The sequence below is a fragment of the Salmo trutta genome, chromosome 1 (assembly GCF_901001165.1).
Source record: "Salmo trutta chromosome 1, fSalTru1.1, whole genome shotgun sequence".
NCBI lineage: Eukaryota > Metazoa > Chordata > Actinopteri > Salmoniformes > Salmonidae > Salmo > Salmo trutta.
This window is the reverse complement of record NC_042957.1, coordinates 45,715,111-45,742,598: the sequence shown is the minus strand read 5'-3', so window position 1 is coordinate 45,742,598 and position 27,488 is coordinate 45,715,111. Positions and strand designations below refer to the sequence as shown.

General features: G+C 45.7%; 1 pseudogene; it reads right to left on the bottom strand.

Annotated features, from left to right (window-relative positions):
* Positions 1–31: 31 nt before the first annotated feature.
* LOC115193766 (keratin, type I cytoskeletal 50 kDa-like) lies at positions 32–27,325 on the bottom strand (annotated as a pseudogene).
* Between the last annotated feature and the right edge of the window lie 163 nt (positions 27,326–27,488).

The window sequence follows — 27,488 nt, the reverse complement described above, 5'->3', positions numbered from 1 at the left end:
AGTTGGGTTGACCCCAGCTATGACTAGAACCTCATTCGGTGTGTGACTTGGTATGGCATGAGGCCATCTCAACCACCTCCTTTATCACAGTTACCACTGTGGAGCTGCTACTGCTGCAAGACAAACAGGAGAGACGGCGAGTCACAAAACCTATAGCTTGTATTTTTCATTTCAATTTTTGTTTCATGAATTATTTCATTAAAATATTTTCCCACCACATTGATTCTCCTCCATCCACCATGGTCACTGTCTTGGTTGTGGTGCAAGAACTTGCACCGATGTTACTGCAAGACAAATAAGTTATAAAGAGATGAATGACATTCAAATATTGCTCTGCCACAAAACCAACAGCATATCATACATTTTTAAGTCCTAACAGTTTTCCCACTTCAGGTCCAGACTAGCCCCTCCATCCTCCATCGTAGTGATCACGGTCGTGGTTGTGGTGGATGAGGATATTCCGCTGTTACTGCAAAACATATAAGAGCAAAGTAAGTCAATTAAATTCAAATACCACAGGGCATCAAAACCTTTATTACTGTAATGTTATATCACTTCAAACATTTTCCCACCTCAGATGATCCCTTCCGTTCACTGCTTTCCCCATCATGGTCATGCTGGAGGACATTCCACTGCTGATAGACAAATAAGAGGTAGATAAAAAATAAACATTCACAAACAGGGCTTCAAAACTTTTATTCATATTTTTACCCCACCTCACACTACCCTCTCCTTCAAGTAGTCTCCTGTACTACGCAATCTCCATCTCCAGCCTGGTCTTGATGTCCAGCAGCATCTGGAATTCGTGTCCCTGACGCTTCAGGTCAGCCCTGAGATTTCCCAACTGTTCCTCCATGCTGGTGACCTGTATCTGATAATTAGACATGGTGGAGTAACGGCTCTGTCTCAAAGAGGTTACCTTCCACTGATGCTTTCTGTGACCGAAAGGAAAGGCAATGAGTTTAATGCATATGGTATGGATACATCATGTGATTTCAGGTGGACAGCAAGAAATGTGAATGCAAAAAAGTGTTATCATTTCTGTAATTTCTTGTGTGTTGCTTTATCACTCCACTCTAAAGTCATCTGAAAGTTAATGCATGTTTCGAATGAGGTCTTTTCAACACAGCAGAATTTGTTTTTGCATTGGGGGACATTTTCATTTTCTAGTAGCCCACCATGCTCAACAAGTGGAGGAGCTCTGTTGGGGAGCTCTGCAGGGTGTCCGTGCTGGTCATCACCTCCATCGATAGTACCTCACTCTGTGGAGAAAAGTGTGAACATCAATCAAAAATCCAAGAATGACAAGATAGGACTGTTAGGAGTTGGATCATATAATATCCAATTTTTATAGTTTTATGAAAAGGACATTGTACCTAACAGTAAACACAGACGTAACTGTTAACGTGAAACACCTGTATGCATCACCACCTGTGTTTCTGCGTTTTGTGAATGGAAACTGACTGAAATGAACAAAAAATTGTTTGTCAAATGTTCAATATTTGTTTGAGTTGTTGTTTGTTATTGGAGGAGTGAGTGTTGGGAAAAGAAAGCCCCATCAAGTTAGACTTTTAGTTTTCCACAAGACTGCTCATATAAACTCAGCAAAAAAAGAAACGTCCTCTCACTGTCAACTGCGTTTATTTTCAGCAAACTTAACATGTGTAAATATTTGTATGACCATAACAAGATTCAACAACTGAGACATAAACGGAACAAGTTCCACAGACATGTGACTAACAGAAATTGAATACTGTGTCCCTGAACAAAGGGGGGATCAAAATCAAAAGTAACAGTCAGTATCTGGTCTGGCCACCAGCTGCAATAAGTACTGCAGTGCATCTCCTCCTCATGGACTATACCAGATTTGCCAGTTCTTGCTGTGAGATGTTACCCCACTCTTCCACCAAGGCATCTGCAAGTTCCCGGACATTTCTGGGGGGAATGGCCCTAGTCCTCACCCTCCAATCAAACAGGTCCCAGACATACTCAATGGGATTGAGATCCGGGCTCTTCGCTGGCCATGGCAGAACACTGACATTCCTGTCTTGCAGGAAATCACACACAGAATGAGCAGTATGGCTGGTGGCATTGTCATGCTGGAGGGTCATGTCAGGATGAGCCTGCAGGAAGGGTACCACATGAGGGAGGAGGATGTCTTCCCTGTAACGCACAGCGTTGAGATTGCCTGCAATGACAACAAGCTCAGTCCGATGATGCTGTGACACACTGCTCCAGAGCATGACAGACCCTCCACCTCCAAATCGATCCCGCTCCAGAGTACAGGCCTCGGTGTAACGCTCATTCCTTTGACGATAAACGCGAATCCGACCATCACTCCTGGTGAGACAATACCGCAACTCGTCAGTGAAGAGCACTTTTTGCCAGTCCTGTCTGGTCCAGCGACAGTGGGTTTGTGCCCGTATGCGACGTTGTTGCCGGTGATGTCTGGTGAGGACCTGCCTTACAACAGGCCTACAAGCCCTCAGTCCAGCCTCTCTCAGCCTATTGCGGACAGTCTGAGCACTGATGGAGGGATTGTGCGTTCCTGGTGTACCTCGGGCTGTTGTTGTTGCCATATCAGCTCACTGGTCACGATAACAACACCCACGCGTAGCACACGCTCCAGCAGGTATATCTCACTGGTCATCCCCAAAGCCAACACCTCGTTTGGCCGCCTTCCAGTTCTCTGCTGCCAATGACTGGAAACAAATTGCAAAATCACTGAAGTTGGAGACATATCTCCCTCACTAACTTTAAACATCAGCTATCTGAGGAGCTAACCGATTGCTGCAGCTGTACACTGCCCATCTGTAAATAGCCCATCCAATCTACCGACCTCATCCCCATATTATTTTTATTTAGTTTTTTGCTCTTTTGCACACCAGTATTTCTACTTGCACATCATCATCTGCACATATGCTCCCGCACATTGGCTAACCGGGCTATCTGTATTGTGTCCCGCCACCCACCACCCGCCAACCCCTCTTTTACGCTACTGCTACTCTCTGTTCATAATATATGCATAGTCACTTTAACCATATCTACATGTACATACTACCTCAATCAGCCTGACTAACCGGTGTCTGTATGTAGCCTCGCTACTTTTATAGCCTCGCTACTGTATATAACCTGTCTTTTTACTGTTGTTTTATTTCTTTACTTACCGATTGTTCACCTAATACCTTTTTTGCACTATTGGTTAGAGCCTGTAAGTAAGCATTTCACTGTAAGGTCTTTACACCTGTTGTATTTGACGCATGTGACAAATAAACTTTGATTTGATTTGATCTATCACTCAAGTGTTAATTTGCTAAATTGTAATTACTTCGCTGCAGTGGCCTATTTATTGCCTTCCCTACTCATGCCATTTGTACACACTGTATATAGAGTTTTTTCTATTGTTTTATTGACTGTGCGTTTGTTTATTCCATGTGTAACTCTGTGTTGTTGTTTGTGTCGCACTATTTTGCTTTATTTTGGCCAGGTCGCAGTTGAACTTGTTCTCAATTCTCTCCAAGATGGCATAGCAGTCAGACGTCTTTTGTCCTCGTCTTGTCGTGTCCCGTGTATATATATATTTACTTCTTTTCTTCGCATATCTTTTTATATATATATTTTTTCTTTCTAAAAACTCAACTTCAAAGCACTCTCCTGCAACTTGCCTCACCAATTTAAAAAAAGTATTATTTACCTCAAATCTGAAATCCACAACAGAAGCTAGCCAGAAGCTAGCATTAGTATTCAGCTAACCACGATTGGCGGTCATCAGCTATCCCTTAGCTCGAATAGCTATCGGCAGTTTTGTACAACGCGAAGCAGACCAGAGCATACCGAACCTATTTCTCTCTCCATATCCCCGGATTTCTATCGCAAGCTCTGGACATTTACTCGGTCCCAGAGCAAACATCAATTATTCCGGAGCTAGCCAGTTGAAGAGTTCCATCAGCCACTCCTGGGCTACAATCACCTATCCGGACCCATTTTACTGCTGATGCGGAGCCCCACCGGGCCTTCACGACTGGACTACCGACGTTATCTGCCCGAGGCAGTTATCCAACTGGCCCTTCCGTCGCGACGTAACCTGAACGCACATCTGCGGCCCGCTAATCGTTAGCTGTCTTATCGGCTGCTATCTGAATAGGTCTATCGGACAATTTTCTTGGGCCACAATAACTATATCTATTTTGCCAATTGGATTGGCCCCCTCTACCACACGGAACCCCACTAATCTACAGACGGAAACGCACAAGGTGGCTCCCTCCATCTTCTGCCAGCTTGCTACCTATGGCTCGGCTAGCTGTCTGAATCTCACTGGACCCTTATGAACACTCGGCTAAGCATGCCTCTCCTTAATGTCAATATGCCTTGTCCATTGCTGTTCTGGTTAGTGTTTATTGGCTTATTTCACTGTAGAGCGTCTAGCCCTGCTCATTATACCTTATCCAACCTTTCAGTTCCACCCCCCACACATGCTATGACATCACCTGGTTTCAATGATGTTTCTAGAGACAATATCTCTCTCATTATCACTCAATGCCTAGGTTTACCTCCACTGTATTCACATCCTACCATACCTTTGTCTGTACCTTGAAGCTATTTTATCACCCCCAGAAACCTGCTCCTTTTACTCTCTATTCAGGACGTCATAGACGACCAATTCTCATAGCTTTTAGCCGTACCCTTATCCTACTCCTCCTCTGTTCCCCTGGTGATGTAGAGGTGAATCCAGGCCCTGCAGTGCCTAGCTCCACTCCTTTTGATGACTTCTGTAACCGTAATAGCCTTGGTTTCATGCATGTTAACATTAGAAGCCTCCTCCCTAAGTTTGTTTTATTCACTGCTTTAGCACACTCTGCCAACCTGGATGTCCTAGCCGTGTCTGAATCTAGGCTTAGGAAGACCACCAAAAACTCTGAAATCTTCATCCCTAACTACAACATTTTCAGACAAGATAGAATGGCCAAAGGGGGTGGTGTTGCAATCTACTGCAGAGATTGCCTGCAGAGTTCTGTCCTACTATCCAGGTCTGTACCCAAACAATTTGAACTTCTACTTTTAAAAATCCACCTCTCTAAAAACAAGTCTCTCACCGTTGCCGCCTGCTATAGACCACCCTCTGCCCCCAGCTGTGCTCTGGACACCATATGTGAACTGATTGCACCCCATCTATCTTCAGAGCTCGTGCTGCTAGGTGACCTAAACTGGGACATGCTTAACACCCCAGCCATCCTACAATCTAAGCTTGATGCCCTCAATCTCACACAAATTATCAATGAACCTACCAGGTACCACCCCAAAGCCGTAAACACGGGCACCCTCATAGATATCATCCTAACCAACTTGCCCTCTAAATACACCTCTGCTGTTTTCAACCAAGATCTCAGCGATCACTGCCTCATTGCCTGCATCCGTAATGGGTGAGCGGTCAAACGACCTCCACTCATCACTGTCAAACGCTCCCTGAAACACTTCAGCGAGCAAGCCTTTCTAATCGACCTGGCCCGGGTATCCTGGGACGATATTGACCTCATCCCATCAGTAGAGGATGCCTGGTTATTTTAAAAAAATGCCTTCCTCACCATCTTAAATAAGCATGCCCCATTCAAGAAATTTAGAACCAGGAACAGATATGGTCCTTGGTTCTCTCCAGATCTGACTGCCCTTAACCAACACAAAAACATCCTGTGGCATTCTGCATTAGCATCGAACAGCCCCCATGATATGCAACTTTTCAGGGAAGTCAGAAACCAACATACACAGGTAGTTAGAAAAGCCAAGGCTAGCTTTTTCAAGCAGAAATTTGCTTCCTGCAACACAAACTCAAAAAAGTTCTGGGACACTGTAAAGTCCATGGAGAATAAGAACACCTCCTCCCAGCTGCCCACTGCACTGAGGAAAGGAAACTCTGTCACCACCGATAAATCCACTATAACTGAGAATTTCAATAAGCATTTTTCTACAGCTGGCCATGCTTTCCACCTGGTTACCCCTACCCTGGTCAACAGCACTGCACCCCCCACAGCTACTCGCCCAAGCCTTCCCCATTTCTCCTTCTCCCAAATCCAGTCAGCTGATGTTCTGAAAGAGCAATATCTGGTCCCCTACAAATCAGCCGGGCTAGACAATCTGGACCCATTCTTTCTAAAATTATCTGCAGAAATTGTTGCAACCCCTATTACTAGCCTGTTCAACCTCTCTTTCGTGTCGTCTGAGATTCCCAAAGATTGGAAAGCAGCTGCGGTCATCCCCCTCTTCAAAGGGGGACACACTCCTGACCCAAACTGCTACAGACCTATATCTATCCTACCCTCCCTTTCTAAGGTCTTCGAAAGCCAAGTCAACAAACAGATTACCGACCATTTCGAATCCCACCGTACCTTCTCCGCTATGCAATCTGGCTTCAGAGCTGGTCATGGGTGCACCTCAGCCACGCTCAAGGTCCTAAACGATATCGTAACCGCCATCGATAAGAAACAATACTGTGCAGCCGTATTCATTGACCTGGCCAAGGCTTTCGACTCTGTCAATCACCACATCCTCATCGACAGACTCAATAGCCTTGGTTTCTCAAATGATTACCTAGCCTGGTTCTCCAACTACTTCTCTGATAGAGTTCAATGTGTCAAATCGGATGGTCTGTTGTCCGGGCCTCTGGCAGTCTCTATGGGGGTGCCACAGGGTTCAATTCTTGGGCCGACGCTTTTCTCTGTATACATCAATGATGTTGCTCTTGCTGCTGGTGAGTCTCTGATCCACCTCTACGCAGACGATACCATTCTGTATACTTCTGGACTTTCTTTGGACACTGTGTTAACAACCCTCCAGACGAGCTTCAATGCCATACAACTCTCCTTCCGTGGCCTCCAACTGCTCTTAAATACAAGTAAAACTAAATGCATGCTCTTCAACCGATCGCTGCCCGCACCTGCCCGCCCGTCCAGCATCACTACTTTGGACGGTTCTGACTTAGAATATGTGGACAACTACAAATACCTAGGTGTCTGGTTAGACTGTAAATACTCCTTCCAGACTCACATCAAACATCTCCAATCCAAAGTTAAATCTAGAATTGGCTTCCTATTTTGCAACAAAGCATCTTTCACTCATGCTGCCAAACATACCCTCGTAAAACTGACCATCCTACCGATCCTCGACTTCGGCGATGTAATTTACAAAATAGCCTCCAATACCCTACTCAATAAACTGGAGGCAGTCTATCACAGCGCCATCCGTTTTGTCACCAAAGCCCTATATACTACCCACCACTGCGACCTGTACGCTCTTGTTGGCTGGCCCTCGCTTCATACTCGTCGCCAAACCCACTGGCTCCAGGTCATCTACAAGACCCTGCTAAGTAAAGTCATCCCTTATCTCAGCTCACTGGTCACCATAGCAGCACCCACCTGTAGCACGCGCTCCAGCAGGTATATCTCTCTGGTTGCCCCCAAAGCCAATTCCTCCTTTGGCCGTCTCTCCTTCCAGTTCTCTGCTGCCAATGACTGGAACGAACTACAAAAATCTCTGAAACTGGAAACACTTATCTCCCTCACTAGCTTTAAGCACCAGCTGTCAGAGCAGCTCACAGATCACTGCACCTGTACATAGCCCATTTATAATTTAGCCTAAACAACTACCTCTTCCCCTACTGTATTTATTTATTTATTTTGCTCCTTTGCACCCCATTATTTATATTTCTACTTTGCACTTTCTTCCACTACAACTCTACCATTCCAGTGTTTTACTTGCTATATTGTATTTATTTTGCCACCATGGCCTTTTTTGCCTTTACCTCCCTTATCTCACCTCATTTGCTCACATTGTATATAGACTTATTTTTCTACTGTATTATTGACTGTATGTTTGTTTTACTCCATTTGTAACTCTGTGTTGTTGTATGTGTCGAACTGCTTTGCTTTATCTTGGCCAGGTCGCAATTGTAAATGTGAACTTGTTCTCAACTTGCCTACCTGGTTAAATAAAGGTGAAATAAAATTTTAAAAATAAAGGTGAAATAAAAATTAAAATCCTGTACCTGTCCCGCAGATGTGATGTTCGGATGTACCGATCCTGTGCAGGTGTTGTTACACATGGTCTGCCACTGCGAGGACGATCAGCTGTCCGTCTTGTCTCCCTGTAGCGCTGTCTTAGGCGTCTCACAGTATGGACATTGCAATTTATTGCCCTGGCCACATCTGCAGTCCTCATGCCTCCTTGCAGCATGCCGAAGGCACATTCACGCAGATGAGCAGGGACCCTGGGCATCTTTCTTTTGGTGTTTTTCCGAGTCAGTAGGAAGGCCTCTTTGGTGTCCTTAGTTTTCATAACTGTGACCTTATTTGCCTACCGTCTGTAAGCTGTTAGTGTCTTAACGACCGTTCCACAGGTGCATGTTCATTAATTGTTAATGGTTCATTGAACAAGCATGGGAAACAGTGTTTAAACCCTTTACAATGAAGATCTGTGAAGTTATTTCGATTTTTACGAATTATCTTCAAAAGACAGGGTCCTTAAAAAGGGACATTTCTTTTTTTGCTGAGTTTATGTTTGTCATTATTATATATCCATTGTCACGAGAATTTTTATATCAATGTTCTAGCTCAATTATTTTTTATCTCTGTCTGAATCCTGAAGTTTGTAAATCTCCAGTTCAAAGAAACAGACAGAGTCTCAGCATACAATGGATCAGTTCTTTATTCAGAGAGCGCTCTGCCTTTCAAGTGCAGAGCGAATCTTTTATATACACACACAAACAAGTTCAAATCTTAAGCTACGCCTTGCTCAGACAGTCTACTTTTCCACTACACACATACATTTACATTTTACATTTAAGTCATTTAGCAGACGCTCTTATCCAGAGCGACTTACAAATTGGTGCATTCACCTTATGATATCCAGTGGAACAACCACTTTACAATAGTGCATCTAAATCTTTTAGGGGGGGGGTTAGGATTACTTTATCCTATCCCAGGTATTCCTTAAAGAGGTGGGGTTTCAGGTGTCTCCGGAAGGTGGTGATTGACTCCGCTGTCCTGGCGTCGTGAGGGAGCTTGTTCCACCATTGGGGTGCCAGAGCAGCGAACAGTTTTGACTGGGCTGAGCGGGAACTGTGCTTCCTCAGAGGTAGGGAGGCGAGCAGGCCAGAGGTGGACGAACGCAGTGCCCTTGTTTGGGTGTAGGGCCTGATCAGAGCCTGAAGGTACGGAGGTGCCGTTCCCCTCACAGCTCCGTAGGCAAGCACCATGGACTTGTAGCGGATGCGAGCTTCAACAGGAAGCCAGTGGAGAGAGCGGAGGAGCGGGGTGACGTGAGAGAACTTGGGAAGGTTGAACACCAGACGGGCTGCGGCGTTCTGGATGAGTTGTAGGGGTTTAATGGCACAGGCAGGGAGCCCAGCCAACAGCGAGTTGCAGTAATCCAGACGGGAGATGACAAGTGCCTGGACTAGGACCTGCGCCGCTTCCTGTGTGAGGCAGGGTCGTACTCTGCGAATGTTGTAGAGCATGAACCTACAGGATCGGGTCACCGCCTTGATGTTAGTGGAGAACGACAGGGTGTTGTCCAGGGTCACGCCAAGGTTCTTAGCACTCTGGGAGGAGGACACAAGGGAGTTGTCAACCGTGATGGCGAGATCATGGAACGGGCAGTCCTTCCCCGGGAGGAAGAGCAGCTCCGTCTTGCCGAGGTTCAGCTTGAGGTGGTGATCCGTCATCCACACTGATATGTCTGCCAGACATGCAGAGATGCGATTCGCCACCTGGTTATCAGAAGGGGGAAAGGAGAAGATTAATTGTGTGTCGTCTGCATAGCAATGATAGGAGAGACCATGTGAGGATATGACAGAGCCAAGTGACTTGGTGTATAGTGAGAATAGGAGAGGGCCTAGAACAGAGCCCTGGGGGACACCAGTGGTGAGAGCACGTGGTGCGGAGACAGATTCTCGCCACGCCACCTGGTAGGAGCGACCTGTCAGGTAGGACGCAATCCAAGCGTGGGCCGCGCCGGAGATGCCCAGCTCGGAGAGGGTGGAGAGGAGGATCTGATGGTTCACAGTATCAAAGGCAGCAGATAGGTCTAGAAGGATGAGAGCAGAGGAGAGAGAGTTAGCTTTAGCAGTGCGGAGAGCCTCCGTGACACAGAGAAGAGCAGTCTCAGTTGAATGCCCAGTCTTGAAACCTGACTGATTAGGATCAAGAAGGTCATTCTGAGAGAGATAGCAGGAGAGCTGGCCAAGGACGGCACGTTCAAGAGTTTTGGAGAGAAAAGAAAGAAGGGATACTGGTCTGTAGTTGTTGACATCGGAGGGATCGAGTGTAGGTTTTTTCAGAAGGGGTGCAACTCTCGCTCTCTTGAAGACGGAAGGGACGTAGCCAGCGGTCAAGCATGAGTTGATGAGCGAGGTGAGGTAGGGGAGAAGGTCTCCGGAAATGGTCTGGAGAAGAGAGGAGGGGATAGGGTCAAATGGGCAGGTTGTTGGGCGGCCGGCCGTCACAAGACGCGAGATTTCATCTGGAGAGAGAGGGGAGAAAGAGGTCAAAGCACAGGGTAGGGCAGTGTGAGCAGGACCAGCGGTGTCGTTTGACTTAGCAAACGAGGATCGGATGTCATCAACCTTCTTTTCAAAATGGTTGACGAAGTCATCCGCAGAGAGGGAGGAGGGGGGAGGGGGAGGAGGATTCAGGAGGGAGGAGAAGGTAGCAAAGAGCTTCCTAGGGTTAGAGGCAGATGCTTGGAATTTATAGTGGTAGAAAGTGGCTTTAGCAGCAGAGACAGAAGAGGAAAATGTAGAGAGGAGGGAGTGAAAGGATGCCAGGTCCGCAGGGAGGCGAGTTTTCCTCCATTTCCGCTCGGCTGCCCGGGAGCCCTGTTCTGTGAGCTCGCAGTGAGTCGTCGAGCAACGGAGCAGGAGGGGAGGACCGAGCCGGCCTGGAGGATAGGGGACAGAGAAAATCAAAGGATGCAGAAAGGGAGGAGAGGAGGGTTGAGGAGGCAGAATCAGGAGATAGGTTGGAGAAGGTTTGAGCAGAGGGAAGAGATGATAGGATGGAAGAGGAGAGAGTAGCGGGAGAGAGAGAGCGAAGGTTGGGACGGCGCAATACCATCCGAGTAGGGGCAGAGTGAGAAGTGTTGGATGAGAGCGAGAGGGAAAAGGATACAAGGTAGTGGTCGGAGACTTGGAGGGGAGTTGCAATGAGATTAGTGGAAGAACAGCATCTAGTAAAGATGAGGTCAAGCGTATTGCCTGCCTTGTGAGTAGGGGGGGAAGGTGAGAGGGTGAGGTCAAAAGAGGAGAGGAGTGGAAAGAAGGAGGCAGAGAGGAGTGAGTCAAAGGTAGACGTGGGGAGGTTAAAGTCACCCAGAACTGTGAGAGGTGAGCCATCCTCAGGAAAGGAACTTATCAAGGCGTCAAGCTCATTGATGAACTCTCCAAGGGAACCTGGAGGGCGATAAATGATAAGGATGTTAAGCTTGAAAGGGCTGGTAACTGTGACAGCATGGAATTCAAATGAGGAGATAGACAGATGGGTCAGGGGAGAAAGAGAGAATGTCCACTTGGGAGAGATGAGGATTCCAGTGCCACCACCCCGCTGGCTCGATGCTCTAGGGGTATGCGAGAACACGTGGGCAGATGAGGAGAGAGCAGTAGGAGTAGCAGTGTTATCTGTGGTAATCCATGTTTCCGTCAGCGCCAGGAAGTCTAGGGACTGGAGGGTAGCATAGGCTGAGATGAACTCAGCCTTGTTGGCCGCAGACCGGCAGTTCCAGAGGCTGCCGGAGACCTGGAACTCCACGTGGGTCGTGCGCGCTGGGACCACCAGGTTAGAGTGGCAGCGGCCACACGGTGTGAAGCATTTGTATGGCCTGTGCAGAGGGGAGAGAACAGGGATAGACAGACACATAGTTGACAAGCTACAGAAGAGGCTACGCTAATGCAAAGGAGATTGGAATGACAAGTGGACTACACGTCTCGAATGTTCAGAGAGTTAAGCTTACGTTGCGAAAATCTTATTGACTAAAATGACGAAAATGATACAGTACTGCTGGCTGGTGGAGTAGGCTAGCTAGCAGTGGCTGCGTTGTTGACTTTGTTTGAACGTGTAGCTGGCTAGGTAACCTCGATAGTTTCAGTACTACACCTTGTCATGATACAAAAGCAACTTTGTAGCTAGCTAACATAACACTAATCAAGACGTTCCTTTGTAATGTATTTAGTTTCTACAATGCTGCTCGTCGGTAATAGTTGGCTAGGTATGGAACAATGGCGTCGCGGGGGACGGAAATAGCTGGCTAGCTAACCTCGATAATTACTAAACTACACAATTATCAAGCTATGACAAAGACAACTATGTAGCTAGCTAGCTAACACTGCACTAGTCAAATCGTTCCGTTGTAATGTACTAGTATCATACATTGTTTATCATATTCTGCAACATGTTTCATAATTTTCTGCAAGCCTTACAGTTTCTCCACTCCACGGGTGGGGACAGAATGTCATGTTATTGGTTTCACAGTTGCACAAGTTGTCTGTCGATAGCGCCTCTTATCATTTGTTTCACACTTGCACCCTGCTTACATAGCTAAAAAGGAACAAAATGTCCTGGTTCTAATTCTGACTAAAACTACACACATCATCAGATTATAGTTTTATGATTCTAATACATTTCACACAGTTATACAGTTTCAGGGTGAAATATCTTAGTCATTACTTTAAACATACAAATTCTTCTATCATCCCTGAAAAGGGATTTCACACTTTCCCGTTCAGTTGCCATACGATTCATGTGGACTGACAGAGGTAGCTGTTACAGTAAATCTATGCCCTCATGATGTCTTTTAATAGCCCAGGTTCCCATAACTCACCTCCTCATGCTTTATCTTCAAGGAAGCCAGATGTTCCATCAACCCCTCGATCGACACAGTCTGGTCCTTGGAGAAATGTAACTTGTCCAGAACATTCCTTAGACCTTCCATGTCTAGCTCCACTGACTGACGCATGGACAGCTCAGCCTTATATCTATGTAGAGGAGTTAGGCGTCACTGAATTCAATAGGCAGTATATATTCTTGAAACATATTCTGCAACAACACATGAATGCCTCATAACTAATATTACTGTCCATATGAATCTGTCCAAACATATTGTTGTAGTGTATGAGGTCTTTTAACCTTTTACAAAGCATAAAAACACATTTTGAATTCAGTCTATTTCCTTTAGTTAGACGAAGTTAGATTATTCTATTTGATATACAGTATACGCTAAGTGCACAAATCATTATGAACACCTGCTCTTTCCATGACACAGAATGACCAGGTGAATCCAGGTGAAAGCTATGATCCCTTATTGATGTCAGTTGTTAAATCCACATCAATCAGTGTGAAGGAAAGGGAGGAGACAGATTAAAGAATGATTTTTAAAGAAGTCTAAAGACAATTGAGAAATGGATTGTGCATGTGTGCCATTCGGAATATGAATGGGCAATACACACTATTTAAGTGCCTTTGAATGGGGTATGGTAGTAGGTGCCAGGCGCACCTACTACCTACCGAAGAGCTCAGTGACTTTCAACGTGGCACTGTCATAGGATACCACCTTTCCAACAAGTCAGTCATTCAAATTTCTTCCCTGCTAAAGCTGCCCCGGTCAACTGTAAGTGCTGTTGTTGTGAACTGGAAACGTCTAGGAGCAACAACAGCTCAGCTGCGAAGTGGTAGGCCACACAAGCTCACAGAATGTGACTGTCGAGTGAAGCACACAGCGAGTAAAAAGCGTCTGTCTTCGGTTGCAACTCTCACTACTGAGTTCCAAACTGTCTCTGGAAGCAACATCAGCACAATAACTGTTAGTCGGGAGCTTAATGAAATGGGTTTCCATGGCCGAGCAGCCGCACACAAGCTGAAGATCACCATGCGCAATGCCAAGCGTAAAACTTGCCGCCATTGGACTCTATAGCAGTGGAAACGCGTTCTCTGGAATGATGAATGATGCTTTACCGTCTGGCAGTCCGACGGACGAATCTGGGTTTGGCGGATGCCTGGAGAACGCTACCTGCCCTAATGCATAATGCCAACTGTAAAGTTTGGTGGAGGAGGAATAATGATCTGGGGCTGTTTTTCATGGTTTGAGCTAGGCCCCTTAGTTCTTGCTCCCAGCCTATAGACAGAAACTAAAACAGGAAACGCCCATCCTCAGTTCTGTTCAATGCTGGCCGAACTAATCGGATTTCACGCTTCAAGATTGCTTCGATCAGGTGGACTAGGATACGTTCCGGATAGCCTCAGACAACAACATTGATGTATACGCTGATTCGGTGAGCAAGTGCATCGGTGATGTTGTACCCACGGTGACTATTAAAACCTTCCCCAATTGATGGCAGCTATCATGGCACAAAACTGAAAGCGCGAACCACTGCTTTTAAATCATGGCAAGGTGACCAGAAACATGATCGAATACAAATAGTGTAGCTATTCCCTCCGCAAGGCAATCAAACAAGCTAAGCGTCAGTATGGAGACAAAGTAGTCAAAATTCAACGGCTCAGACACAAGACGTATGTGGCAGGGTCTACAGTCAATCACGGATTACAAAAAGAAAACCAGCCTCGTCACGGACACCGACATCTTGCTCTCAGTCAATTTAAACAAATTCTTTGCTTGCTTTGAGGACAATACTGTGCCACTGACACTGCCCGCTACCAAAACCTGCGGGCTGTCCTTCACCGCGGCCAACGTGAGTAAAACATTTAAACATGTTAACCCTCGCAAGGCTGCCGGCCCAGACGGCATCCCTAGCCGCGTCCACAGAGCATGCGCAGACCAGCTGGCTGGTGTGTTTACGGACATATTCAAACAATCCCTATCCAAGTCTGCTGTTCCCACATGCTTCAAGAAAGCCACCATTGTTCCTGTTCCCAAGAAAGCTAAGGTAACTGAGCTAAATGACTATCGCCCCGTAGCACTCACTTCCGTCATCATGAAGTGCTTTGAGAGACTAGTCAAGGATCATATCACCTCCACCCTACAAAACACCCTAGACCTACCAGACACCCTGGGTCTCGACCCCGCCCTATGCAACTGGGTCCTGGACTTTCTGACGGGCCACCCCCAGGTGGTGAGGGTAGGAAACAACATCTCCACCCCGCTGATCCTCAACACTGGGGCCCCACAAGGGTGCATGCTCAGCCCTCTCCTGTACTCCCTGTTCACCCATGACTGCGTGGCCATGCAAGCCTCCAACTCAATCATCAAGTTTGCAGACGATACTACAGTGGTAGGCTTGATTACCAACAACAACGAAATGGCCTACAGGGAGGAGGTGAGGGCCCTAGGAGTGTGGTGTCAGGAAAATAACCTCACACTCAACGTCAACAAAACAAAGGAGATTATTGTTGACTTCAGGAAACAGCAGAGGGAGCACCCCCCTATCCACATCGATGGGACAGTAGTGGAGAAGGGGGAAAGTTCCTCGGCATACACATCAAGGACAAACTGAAATGGTACACCCACACAGACAGCGTGGTGAAGAAGGCGCAACAGCGCCTCTTCAACCTCAGGAGGCTAAAGAAATGTGGCTTGTCACCAAAAACACTATTTTACAGATGCACAATCGAGAGCAACCTGTCGGACTGTATCACCGCCTGGTACGGCAACTGCTCCGCCCACGACCGTAAGGCTGTCCAGAGGGTAGTGAGGTCTGCACAACGCATCACCAGGGGCAAACTACCTGCCCTCCAGGACACCTACACCACCTGATGTCACAGGAAGGCCAAAAAGATCATCAAGGACAACAACCACCCGAGCCTGTTCACCCCGCTATCACCCAGAAGGCGAGGTCAGTACAGGTGCATTAAAGCTGGGACCGAGAGACTGAAAAACAGCTTCTATCTCAAGGCCATCAGACTGTTAAACAGCCATCACTAACATTGAGTGGCTGCTGCCAACACACTGACTCAAATCTCTTGCCACTTTAATAATACAAAATGTAATGTAATAAATGTATCACTAGTCACTTTAAACAATGCTACTTTATATAATGTCTACACACCCTACATTGCTCATCTCATATTATGTATATACTGTACTCTAAACCATTTACTGCATCTTGCCTATGCTGCACGGCCATCGTCATCCATATATTTATATGTACATATTCTTATTCATTCCTTTACACTTGTCTGTATAAGGTTGTTGTTGTGGAATTGTTATTTTACTTGTTAGATATTACTGCACGTCAGAACTAGAAGCACAAGCATTTCGCTACACTGGCATTAACATCTGCTAACCATGTGTATGTGACCAATAAAACTTTGTGGCAACAGTTTGGAGAATGTCCTTTCCTGTTTCAGCATGAAAATGCCCCTGTGCTCAAAGCGAACGTCCATACAGAAATGGTTGGTCGAGATCGGTGTAGACGAACTTGACTGGCCTGCACAGAGACCTGGCCTCAACCCCATCAAACACTTTTTTAGATGAATTGGAATGCTGACTGCGAGCCAAGCCTAACCACCAACTAACGCTCTTGTGGCTGAATGGAGCAAGTCCCCTCAGCAATGTTATAACATCTATAAGAAACCCTTTCCAGAAGAGTGGAGGCTGTTATAGCAGCAAAAGGGGGACCAAATCTATATTAATGCCCATAATCTTGGAATGAGATGTTCGACAAGCAGGTGTCCACATACATTTGGTCATGTAGTGTATATATACTGGTAGCTGCCAAAATAAAGGAAACACATTCTTGGCATTCTCACAAACAGCTTCATGAGGTAGTCACCTGGAATATATTTAAATGAACTGATGTGCTTTCTTAAAAGTTAATTTGTGGAATTTCTTTCCTTCTTAATGCTTTTGAGCCAATCAGTTGTGTTGTGACAAGATAGGGGGGTATACAGAAGATGGCCCTATTTGGTCAAATACCAAGTCCATATTATGGCAAGAACAGCTCAAATAGACAAAGAGAAATTACAGTCCATCATTACTTTAAGACATGAAGGTCAGTCAATACGGAAAATGTCAAGAACTTTGAACGTTTCTTCAAGTGCGGTTGCAAAAACCATCAAGCGCTATGATGAAACTGGTTCTCATGAGAACCACCAAAGGAAAGGAAGACCCAGAGTTACCTCTGCTGCAAAGGATAAATTCATGAGAGTTACTAGCCTCAGAAATTGCAGCCCAAATAAATGCTTCACCGAGTTCAAGTAACAGACACATCTCAACATCAACTGTTCAGAGGAAACTGCGTGAATCAGGCCTTCATGGTCGAATTGCTACAAAGAAACCACTACTAAAGGACACCAATAATAAGAAGAGACTATCTTGGGCCAAGAAACACGAGCAATGGACATTAGACCGGTGGAAATATGTCCTTTGGTCTGGAGTCCAAATTGGATATTTTTGGTTCCAACTGCTATGTCTTTGTGAGACGCGGTGTGGGTGAACGGATGATCTCCGTCTGTGTATTTCCCACCGTAAAACATGGAGGAGGAGGTGTTATGCTGTGGGGGTGCTTTGCTGGTGACACTGTCTGTGATTTATTTAGAATTCAGGGCATACTTAACCAGCATGGCTACCACAGCATTCTGCAGCGATACGCCATCCCATATGGTTTGGGCTTAGTGGGACTATCATTTGTTTTTCAACAGGACAATGACCCAACACACCTCCAGGCTGTGTAAGGGCTATTTTACCAAGAAGGAAAGTGATGGAGTGCTGCATCAGATAACCTAGCCTCCACAATCCCCTGACCTCAACCAAATTGAGATGGTTTGGGATGAGTCAGACCGCAGAGTGAAGGAAAAGCAGCCAACAAGTGCTCAGCATATGTGGGAACTCCTTCAAGACTGTTGGAAAAAATCATTCCGGGTGAAGACGGTTGCGAGACTGCCAAGAGTGTTCAAAGCTGTCATCAATGAAATTGACTTATAAAGCCCTTCTTACATCAGCCAATGTCACAAAGTGCTATACAGAAACCCAGCCTAAAACCTCAAACAGCAAGCAATGCAGAAGCACGCTGGCTAGGAAAAATTCCCTAGAAAGGCAGGAACCTTGAAAGAAACCTAGAGAGAAACCAGGGTCTGAGGGGCAGCCAGTCCTCTTCCAAGATTATAACAGTACATGGCCAAGATGTTCAAACGTTCATAGATGACCAGCAGGGTCAAATAGTAATAATCACAGTGGTTGTAGAGGGTGCAACAGGTCAGCACCTCAGGAGTAAATGTCAGTTGGCTTTTCATACCCGATCATTCAGAGTTAGAGACAGCAGGTGCAGTAGAGAGAGAGAGTCGAAAACAGCAGGTCCGGGACAAGGTAGCACGTCCCGTGAACAGGTCAGGGGACAGCAAGGAGTCATCGGGCCAAGTAGTTCTGGGGCATGGTCCTAGGGATCAGGTCCTCCGAGAGAAGAGAAAGAGAAAAAGAAAGAGAGAGAATTAGAAGGAGCATACTCAAATTCACACAGGACACCGGATAAGACAGGAGAAATGCTCCAGATATAACAGACTGACCCTAGCCCCCCCGCCACATAAACTATTGCAGCATAATTACTGGAGGCTGAGACAGGAGAGGTCGGGAGACACTGTGGCCCCACCCGACGATACCCCCGGACAGGGCCAACCAGGCAGGATATAACCCCATCCACTTTGCCAAAGCACAGCCCCCACACCACTAGAGGGATATCTTCAACCACCAACTTACTACCCTGAGACAAGGCCGAGTATAGCCCACGAAGATCTCCCCCACGGCACGAACGCGAAGGGGGCGCCGGCCCAGACAGAAAGATCACGTCAGTGACTCAACCCACTCAAGTGACGCACCCCTCCTAGGGATGGCATGGAAGAGCACCAGTAAGCCAGTGACTCAGCCCCTGTAATAGAGTTAGAGGCAGAGAATCCCAGTGGAGGGAAGGGAACCGGACAGGAAGAGACAGCAAGGGCGGTTCGTCGCTCCAGTGCCTTCCCGTTCCCCTTCACAACCCTGGGCCAGACTACACTCAATCATAGGACCTACTGAAGAGATGAGTCTTCAATAAAGACAAAGGTTGAGACCGAGTCTGCGTCTCTCACATGGATAGGCAGACCATTCCATAAAAATTGAGCTCTATAGGAGAAGCCCTGCCTCCAGCTGATTGCTTAGAAATTCTAGGGACAATAAGGAGGCCTGCGTCTTGTGACCATAGCGTACGTGTAGGTATGTACAGCAGGACCAAATCGGAAAGATAGGTAGGAGCAAGCCCATGTAATGCTTTGTAGGTTAGCAGTAAAACCCTGAAATCAACCCTAGCCTTAACAGGAAGCCAGTGTAGAAAGGCTAGCACTGGAGTAATATGATCACATTTTTTGGTTCTAGTCAAGATTCTAGCAGCCGTGTTAAGCACTAACTGAAGTTTATTTAGTGCTTTATCCGGGTAGACGGGAAGTAGAGCATTGCAGTAGTATAATCTAGAAGTGACAAAAGCATGGATTCATTTTTCTGCATCATTTTTGGACAGAAAGTTTCTGATTTTTGCAACATTACGTAGATGGAAAAAAGCTGTCCTTGAAACAGTCTTGATATGTTTGTCAAAAGAGAGATCAGGGTCCAGAGTAACACCGAGGTCCTTCACCGTTTTATTTGAGACGACTGTTCAACCATCAAGATTAATTGTCAGATCCAACAGAAGATCTCTTTGTTTCTTGGGACCAAGAACTAGCATCTCTGTTTTGTCCGAATTTAAATGTTAAACATTTGCCACCATACACTTCCTTATGTCTGAAACACAGGCTTCCAGGGAGGGCAATTTTGTTGCTTCACCATGTTACATCAAAATGTACAGCTGTGTATTGTCCGCATTGCAGTGAAAGTTAACATTATGTTTCTGAATGACATGATCAAGAGGTAAAATATATAGTGAAAACAATAGTGGTCCTAAAACAGAACCTTGAGGAACACTGAAATTTACAGTTGATTTGACAGGGGACAAACCAGCCACAGAGACAAATTGATATCTTTCCGACAGATAAGATCTAAACCAGGCCAGAACTTGTCCATGTAGACCAATTTGGGTTTCCAATCTTTCCAAAAGAATGTGGTGATCGATGGTATCAAAAGCAGCACTAAGGTCTAGGAGCACGAGGACAGATGCAGAGCCTTGGTCTGACGCCATTAAAAGGTAATTTACCACCTTCACGAGTGCAGTCTCAGTACTATGATGGGGTCTAAACCCAGACTGAATCGTTTCGTATACATTGTTTGTCTTCAGGAAGGCAGTGAGTTGCTGCGCAACAGCTTTTTAATTTTTTTGAGAGGAATGGGAGATTTGATGTAGGCCAATTGTTTTTTTATAGTTTCTGGGTCAACGTTTGGCTTTTTTAAGAGGCTTTATTACTGACACTTTTAGTGAGTTTGGTACACATCCGGTGGATAGGGAGCCATTTATTATGTTCAACATAGGAGGGCCAAGCACAGGAAGCAGCTCTTTCAGTAGTTTAGTTGGAATAGGGTCCACCATGCAGCTTGAAGGTTTAGAGGCCATGACTATTTTCATCAATGTGTAAAGAGATATAGTATTAATAAACTTGAGTGTCTCCCTTGATCCTTGGTCCTGGCAGTGTTGTGCAGACTCGGGTCAACTGAGCAGATTTAAAGAGAATTCCATAATTTGCTTTCTAATGATCATGATCTTTTCGTCAAAGAAGTTCATTCATTTTTCACTGCTGAAGTGAAAGCCATCCTCTCTTGGGGAATGCTGCTTTTTAGTTAGCTTTGCGACAGTATCAAAAATACATTTTGGATTGTTCTTATTCTCCTCAATTAAGTTGGAAAAATAGGATGACCGAGCAGCAGTGAGGGCTCTTCGATACTGCACGGTACTGTCTTTCCAAGCTAATCGGAAGACTTCCAGTTTGGTGTAGCGCCATTTCCGTTCCAATTTTCTGGAAGCTTGCTTCAGTGCTCAGTATTTTTTGTATACAAGGGAGCTAGTTTCTTATGACAAATGTTTTTTTGTTTTTAGGGGTGCGACTGCATCTAGGGTATTATGCAAGGTTGAGTTAATTTCCACAGTTAGGTGGTTAACCAATTGTTGTACTCTGACGTCCTTGGGTAGGTGGAGGGAGTCTGGAAGGGCATCTAGGAATCTTTGGGTTGTCTGAGAATTTATAGCACGGCTTTTGATGATCCTTGGTTGGGGTCAGAGCAAGTTATTTGTTGCGATTGCAAACGTAATAAAATGGTGGTCCGATAGTCCAGGATTATGAGCAAAAACATTAAGATCCACAATATTTATTCCACGGGAAAGAACTAGGTCCAGAGTATGACTGTGGCAGTGAGTAGGTCCGAAGACATGTTGGACAAAACCCACTGAGTCGATGATGGCTCCGAAAGCCTTTTGGAGTGGGTCTGTGGACTTTTCCATGAGAATATTAAATTAGAATATTATCTGCCATGACTACAAGGTCCGATAGGAATTCAGGGAACTCAGTGAGGAACACTGTATATGGCCCAGGAGGCCTGTAAACAGTAGCTATAAAAAGTGAATGAGTAGGCTGCATAGATTTCATGACTAGAAGCTCAAAAGTACATGTAAATTTAAATTTGGTATTGTAAATGTTAGCAACATCTCCGCCTTTGCGGGATGAGCGGGGGATATGGTCACTAGTGTAACCAGAACGTGAGGCCTCATTTAGCACAGTAAATTCATCAGACTTCAGCCATGTTTCAGTCAGGCCAATCACATCAAGATTGTGATCAGTGATTAGTTCATTAACTATAACTGCCTTGGAAGCGAGGGATCTAACATTAAGTGGCCCTATTTTGAGATGTGAGATATCACAATCTCTTTCAATAATGACAAGAATGGAGCAGGTCTTTATTCCAGTGAGATTGTTAAGGTGAACACCGCCATGTTAATGTTTTGGCCAACCTAGATCGAGGCATAGACACAATCTCAATGGGGATTGCTGAGCTGACTACACTGACTGTGCTAGTGGCAGACTCCACTAAGCTGGCAGGCTGGCTAACAAGGCAAATGGTGGCTACTTTGAAGAATATCAAATGTAAAATGTATTTTGATTTGTTAAACACTTTTTTGGTTACTACATGTTTTCATATGTGTTATTTCATAGTTTTGATGTCTTCACTATTGTTCTACAATGTAAAAAAATATAAAAATAAAGAAAAACCCTTGAATGAGTAGGTGTTCTAAAACTTTTGACCGGTAGTGTATATATATGTAACAATGCGGAGGGCTCCGTATAGCTCTGTATAGCTTGACATGATTGGTTGACAATAGGTAGGGGTGGGAGGTCCAGTATAAACACAAACTTACTTCCTTGACAACTTCCTTCACAAAAGTGCAAGAAGTATAAATGCTTTTACTACCCCGGCCAACAGCTCCGCACCCCCTGCAGTTACTTGCCCAAGCCTCCCCAGCTTCTCCTTCACCAAAATCCAGATAGCAGATGTTCTGAAAGAGCTGCAAAACCTGGACCCCTTCAAATCAGCTGGGCTAGACAATCTGGACCCTCTCTTTCTAAAATTATCCACTGCCATTGTTGCAACCCTTATTACCAGTCTGTTCAACCTCTCTTTCGTATCATCTGAGATTGGAAAGCTGCCGCGGTCCGAGCTGGTCACGGGTGCATCTCAGCCACTTTCAAGGTACTAAACGATATCATAACCGCCATCGATAAAAGACAGTACTGTGCAGCCATCTTCATCGACCTGGCCAAGGCTTTCAGCTCTGTCAATCCCCGTATTCTTATCGGCAGACTCAACAGCCTTGGTTTCAATGATGTCGCTCTTGCTGCGGGTGATTCCTTAATCCACCTCTACGCAGACGACACCATTCTGTATACATCTGGCCCTTTCTTGGACACTGTGTTAGAAACCTCCAAACGAGCTTTAATGCCATACAACACTCCTTTCGTGGCCTCCAACTGCTCTTAAACTCTAGTAAAACTAAATGAATGTTCTTCAACCGATTGCTGCCCGCACCCCCCGCCCGACTAGCATCACTACTCTGGACAGTTCTGACTTAGAATATGTGGACAACTACAAATACCTAGGTGTCTGGCTAGACTGTAAACTCTCCTTCCAGACTCATATTAAGCATCTCCAATCCAAAATAGCATCTAGAATCGGCTTCCTATTCCACAACAAAGCCTCCTTCACTCACGCTGTCAAACATACCCTCATAAAACTGGCTATCCTACTGATCCTCGACTTCGGCGATGTCATTTACAAAATAGCCTCCAACACTCTGCTCAGCAAACTGGATGCAGTCTATCACAGTGCCATCAGTTTGGTCACCAAAGCCCCATATACCAGCCACCACTGCGACCTGTATGCTCTCGTCGGCTGGCCCTCGCTACATATTCGTCGCCAGACCCACTGGCTCCAGGTCATCTATAAGTGTTTGCTAGGTAAAGCTCCGCCTTATCTCAGCTCACTGGTCACCATACCAACACCCACCCATAGCACGTGCTCCAGCAGGTATATCTAACTGGTCATCCCCAAAGCCAACACCCCCTTTGGCCGCCTTTCCTTCCAGTTCTCTGTTGCCAATGACTGGAACGAATTGCAAAAATCGCTGAAGGTGGAGACTTATATCTCCCTCACTAACTCTAAGCATCAGCTATCTGAGCAGCTCACCGATTGCTGCAGCTGTACACAGCCGATCTGTATATAGCCCATCCAACTACCTACCTCATCCCCATATTGTTTTTATTTACTTTTTTTGCTCTTTTGCACACCAGTATTTCTACTTGCACACCATCATCTGCACATCTTTCACTCCAGTGTTAATTTGCTGAATTGTAATTGTAACGGTCGTCGTACGTAGTGGACCAAGGCGCAGCGGGTCGAGTGCTCATAGTGACTTTAATTGAACACAAAATTAAACAAAACAAGAAAACGATTGACCGAACATGATTGCAGGCTACACACACACAGCTATGCAAACAACAACTTCCCACAAAGGGACAGGTGAAACAGGGCTACCTAAGTATGACTCTCAATCAGTAGCAACGATGTACAGCTGTTCCTGATTGAGAGCCATACCAGCCCAACACAAAGAAATACACAACATAGAAAACCATAGAAATACAAAACAAGGACATTACCCAAAAACCCCGGAACACATAAATCAAACACCCCTCTTACATAAATACATATCCCATAAACTCCGAACCACATAAAACAAATACCCCCTGCCACGTCCTGACCAAACTACAATAACCAATAACCCCTTATACTGGTCAGGACGTGACAGTAATTACTTCACTACTATGGCCTATTTATTACCTTACCTCCTTACTCCATTTGCACACAATGTATATAGATTTTTCTATTGTTATTAACTGTATGTTTGTTTATCCCATGTGTAACTCTGTGTTGTTGTTTGTTGTTGCACTGCTTTGCTTTATCTTGGCCAGGTCGCAGTTGTAAATGAGAACTTGTTCTCAACTGGCCTACCTGGTTAAATAAAGGTGAAATAAAATGCTTTAAAAAATACTTCTGCAGAGGCTGTATCACAGTAAATGCTATATGGCCACTGCAGAAGGCAGATTTACCATGCAGAGCCTTTTAACCATACAAACTAATGGAAGTACTGAGGTAGATTTGTGGCAACAAAAATAAGGGGGTAAATATGTGTAAAAGAATCAGACCTCTTCTCCCTCCAACATTCCCGTAGCCGACCATCGATCCGGATGGTTAAAGTGATGAGTGAGTCGAGATCCGTCGGTAGTTCCCGGGCTGCAAGCTCATCCTTTACTTCCTCTGATAATCCGTGCAGGAACGTGTCAAACAGCGCTTCCTGTTCCAGGCATCCTCCGCTGCTAGCGTGCGGAAATCCATCGCATAGTCTGCCACACCGACGGAGTCCTGCTGAAGCTGGAGTAACTTCCGGGCAGCCTCTCTCCTGGACACCGTAGCCTTGAAAACCTTTCTCACCTCCACCACAAATACCTCCAGACTGAGGCAGACGGCGGATTGTTGCTCCCACACCGGCGTGGCCCAGGCGAGAGCCCTCCCAGACATCAGCGTAATAATGTACTCTATCTTTGAGCGGTCCAAGGGAAACGAAGAAGGCTGCAGCTCGAAAACGAGGAAGCACTGGGAGAGAAATGCCAGGCAGGTTCTGGAATCTCCATTGTTGCGCTCCGGGGGAGGTAAGCGGGGTTCCCGGGAAACCGGTGTGACGGCGCTGCTACCAGCCCGGTTACTGAGGGGCTGGGAGGTTACCATCGTGGTAGGCTGCCTAGTAAGTAACCCACGGAATTGCTCCCGCAAAGCGTCCAATGCTAGGTCGTGACGTTTGGCCATGTCCTGGAACCCTTCCATCAGACCTCAAAGTAACTCCTTGTGTCTACCAATGAGGGCTCCTTGGGAGGAGATGGCGTTGAGGAGCTGGTCCAAGTCTGCTGGGTCAGTCATGGCCAGTTCGTACTATCACGTTTCATGTAAAACCCAAGTGCAGACTGTGTGAAGTAACAATATTTATTACAACAACAGGGGCAGGCAAACGACAGGTCAAGGCAGGCAGGGGTCTGTAATCCAGAGTAGGGGCAAAAGCACCAGACGGCAGGCTCAGGGTCAGGGGGAGGCAGAGTGGTCAGGCAGGCGGGCTCAGAGTCAGGACAGGCAAGGGTCAAAACCAGGAGGGCAAGAAAAAGAGAGACTGGGGAAAAGCAGGAGCTGAGAAACAAAACACTGGTTGACTTGACAAACAAGACAAACTAGCAACAGACAAACAGAGAACACAGGTATAAGTACACAGGGGATAATGGGGAAGATGGGCGACACCTGGAGGGGGTGGAGACAAGCACAAGGACAAGGACAGGTGAAACAGATCAGGGCATGACATATAGGGTATTGTATGTAGATTGATGAGGGGGAAAAAATATTGAATCCATTTTAGAACAAGGCTGTGACGTAACAAAATACCTTCCGAATGCACTGTATATGAAAATATCTTGTACTTGAGACTGGGACTGGAGTTGATCTAGTGTCTGAACTCTCCTGCTCTAGAGCCCGAGCCAGCAGATGGAGTGCTACTCAACCTTACTGCATACAACTCATTACATCGAATTGAGCTTTATTAGCATGTAGATAGCACTTTAGTAGATTTCAACATGTAAGATAAAACTCAACAAAATCATATGAGACCTACTGCATATAATATTTTACAGGGTTATCTTCATCTTTTCAGAAGCCAAAGACATTATAGGTTATGATTATCAGTAACCATATATACAATATACCATCCAAATCATAACATCATGCACATCATCATATGCATATGATTTTATTAAAAGTGTTCGATGTCATGATAATAGGAGGTTTATTAAGATTTGTCAATATATATATGTGTGTTATTAATACCTGCATGTATTTACATGAATGTCCTGATGACATATGATCACATGGGTGACATATGGTTTGAAAACCTCCTTCTCCCTGAAGTCATCATGGGCCAGTCCTGCGTTGTCGATGCTCAGAAGAATAGTTCCTTTTAGATGGATGGCAGCCAGGAAATGAAAAGGTCATCGTCATGACTATACAAGCAATAAGGCCCAAGGGGGCATGGTGGTATTTTGTGAACATTCTTAAGTGGTGTTGCTTGGCATGACCTACGCCTCAGTCTGAACAACAACTTTAATTACCAACACCCATATTCAAGATAAATTAATCAGATGTAATATGAATCCTTTCAACAGATTATCTGCTCTATTGAAATATTCCTCATCATCATCAACTCTGGGTTTGATGGGCCTGAAGGCATTTTCAGCTGTCTAGTCACATCTTTGTAACATGGTCTATCTCTGCCACGACAGACCCAAAAGTTAAATCAGCAACAACTCAGTGTACATAACCCCAATCCAACAACACAGTGTACATTGAGCACAGGTCAACAATGATAGTATAGAACGCAGAGAAGTCAGTGGGAGTCTTACTCTCCAGAAACAGACGGATGTTCATCTCCAAATCAGCGTTGGCTTTCTCCAGCGTGGCCACCTTGCCCAGGTAGGTGGCTAAACGGTTATTCTAGTTCTGCATGGCGAACTTCCCACCGACACTGTTGTCCACTGCTTCAGACATGGCCATGCCTCCTCCACCAAAGCCTCCTCCTTCACCTCCGCCGAAGCCGAATCCACCACCACCACCAGCAGAGAAGGACCTGGAGGTACCCCAGAGAAACTTGCACCTCCGTACACACTGCTTTCCTCATGCCACTGATACGGCTTCCACCTCCCATGCTGCCAAATCCAGACATGGAGAGGGGAGAGGAGCCAATAGATGCTCCCCTCATGGATCCACCAGAGGACATGAAGCTGCTGCTGGAGAAGGAGGTCATGGTGATGGAGGCTGCAGCTGTCTTACTGTCTGTAAAGAGGAGGGAGTATAGGAGGGAGGTACCCCTGTTCCTTTTATACAGCGTCTTACCAATAGAGAGGGATGAGACAGATCTGAGGAAACAGGGGAACACTAAATTCCAAAAAGTTGCCATAGGCCTTTTG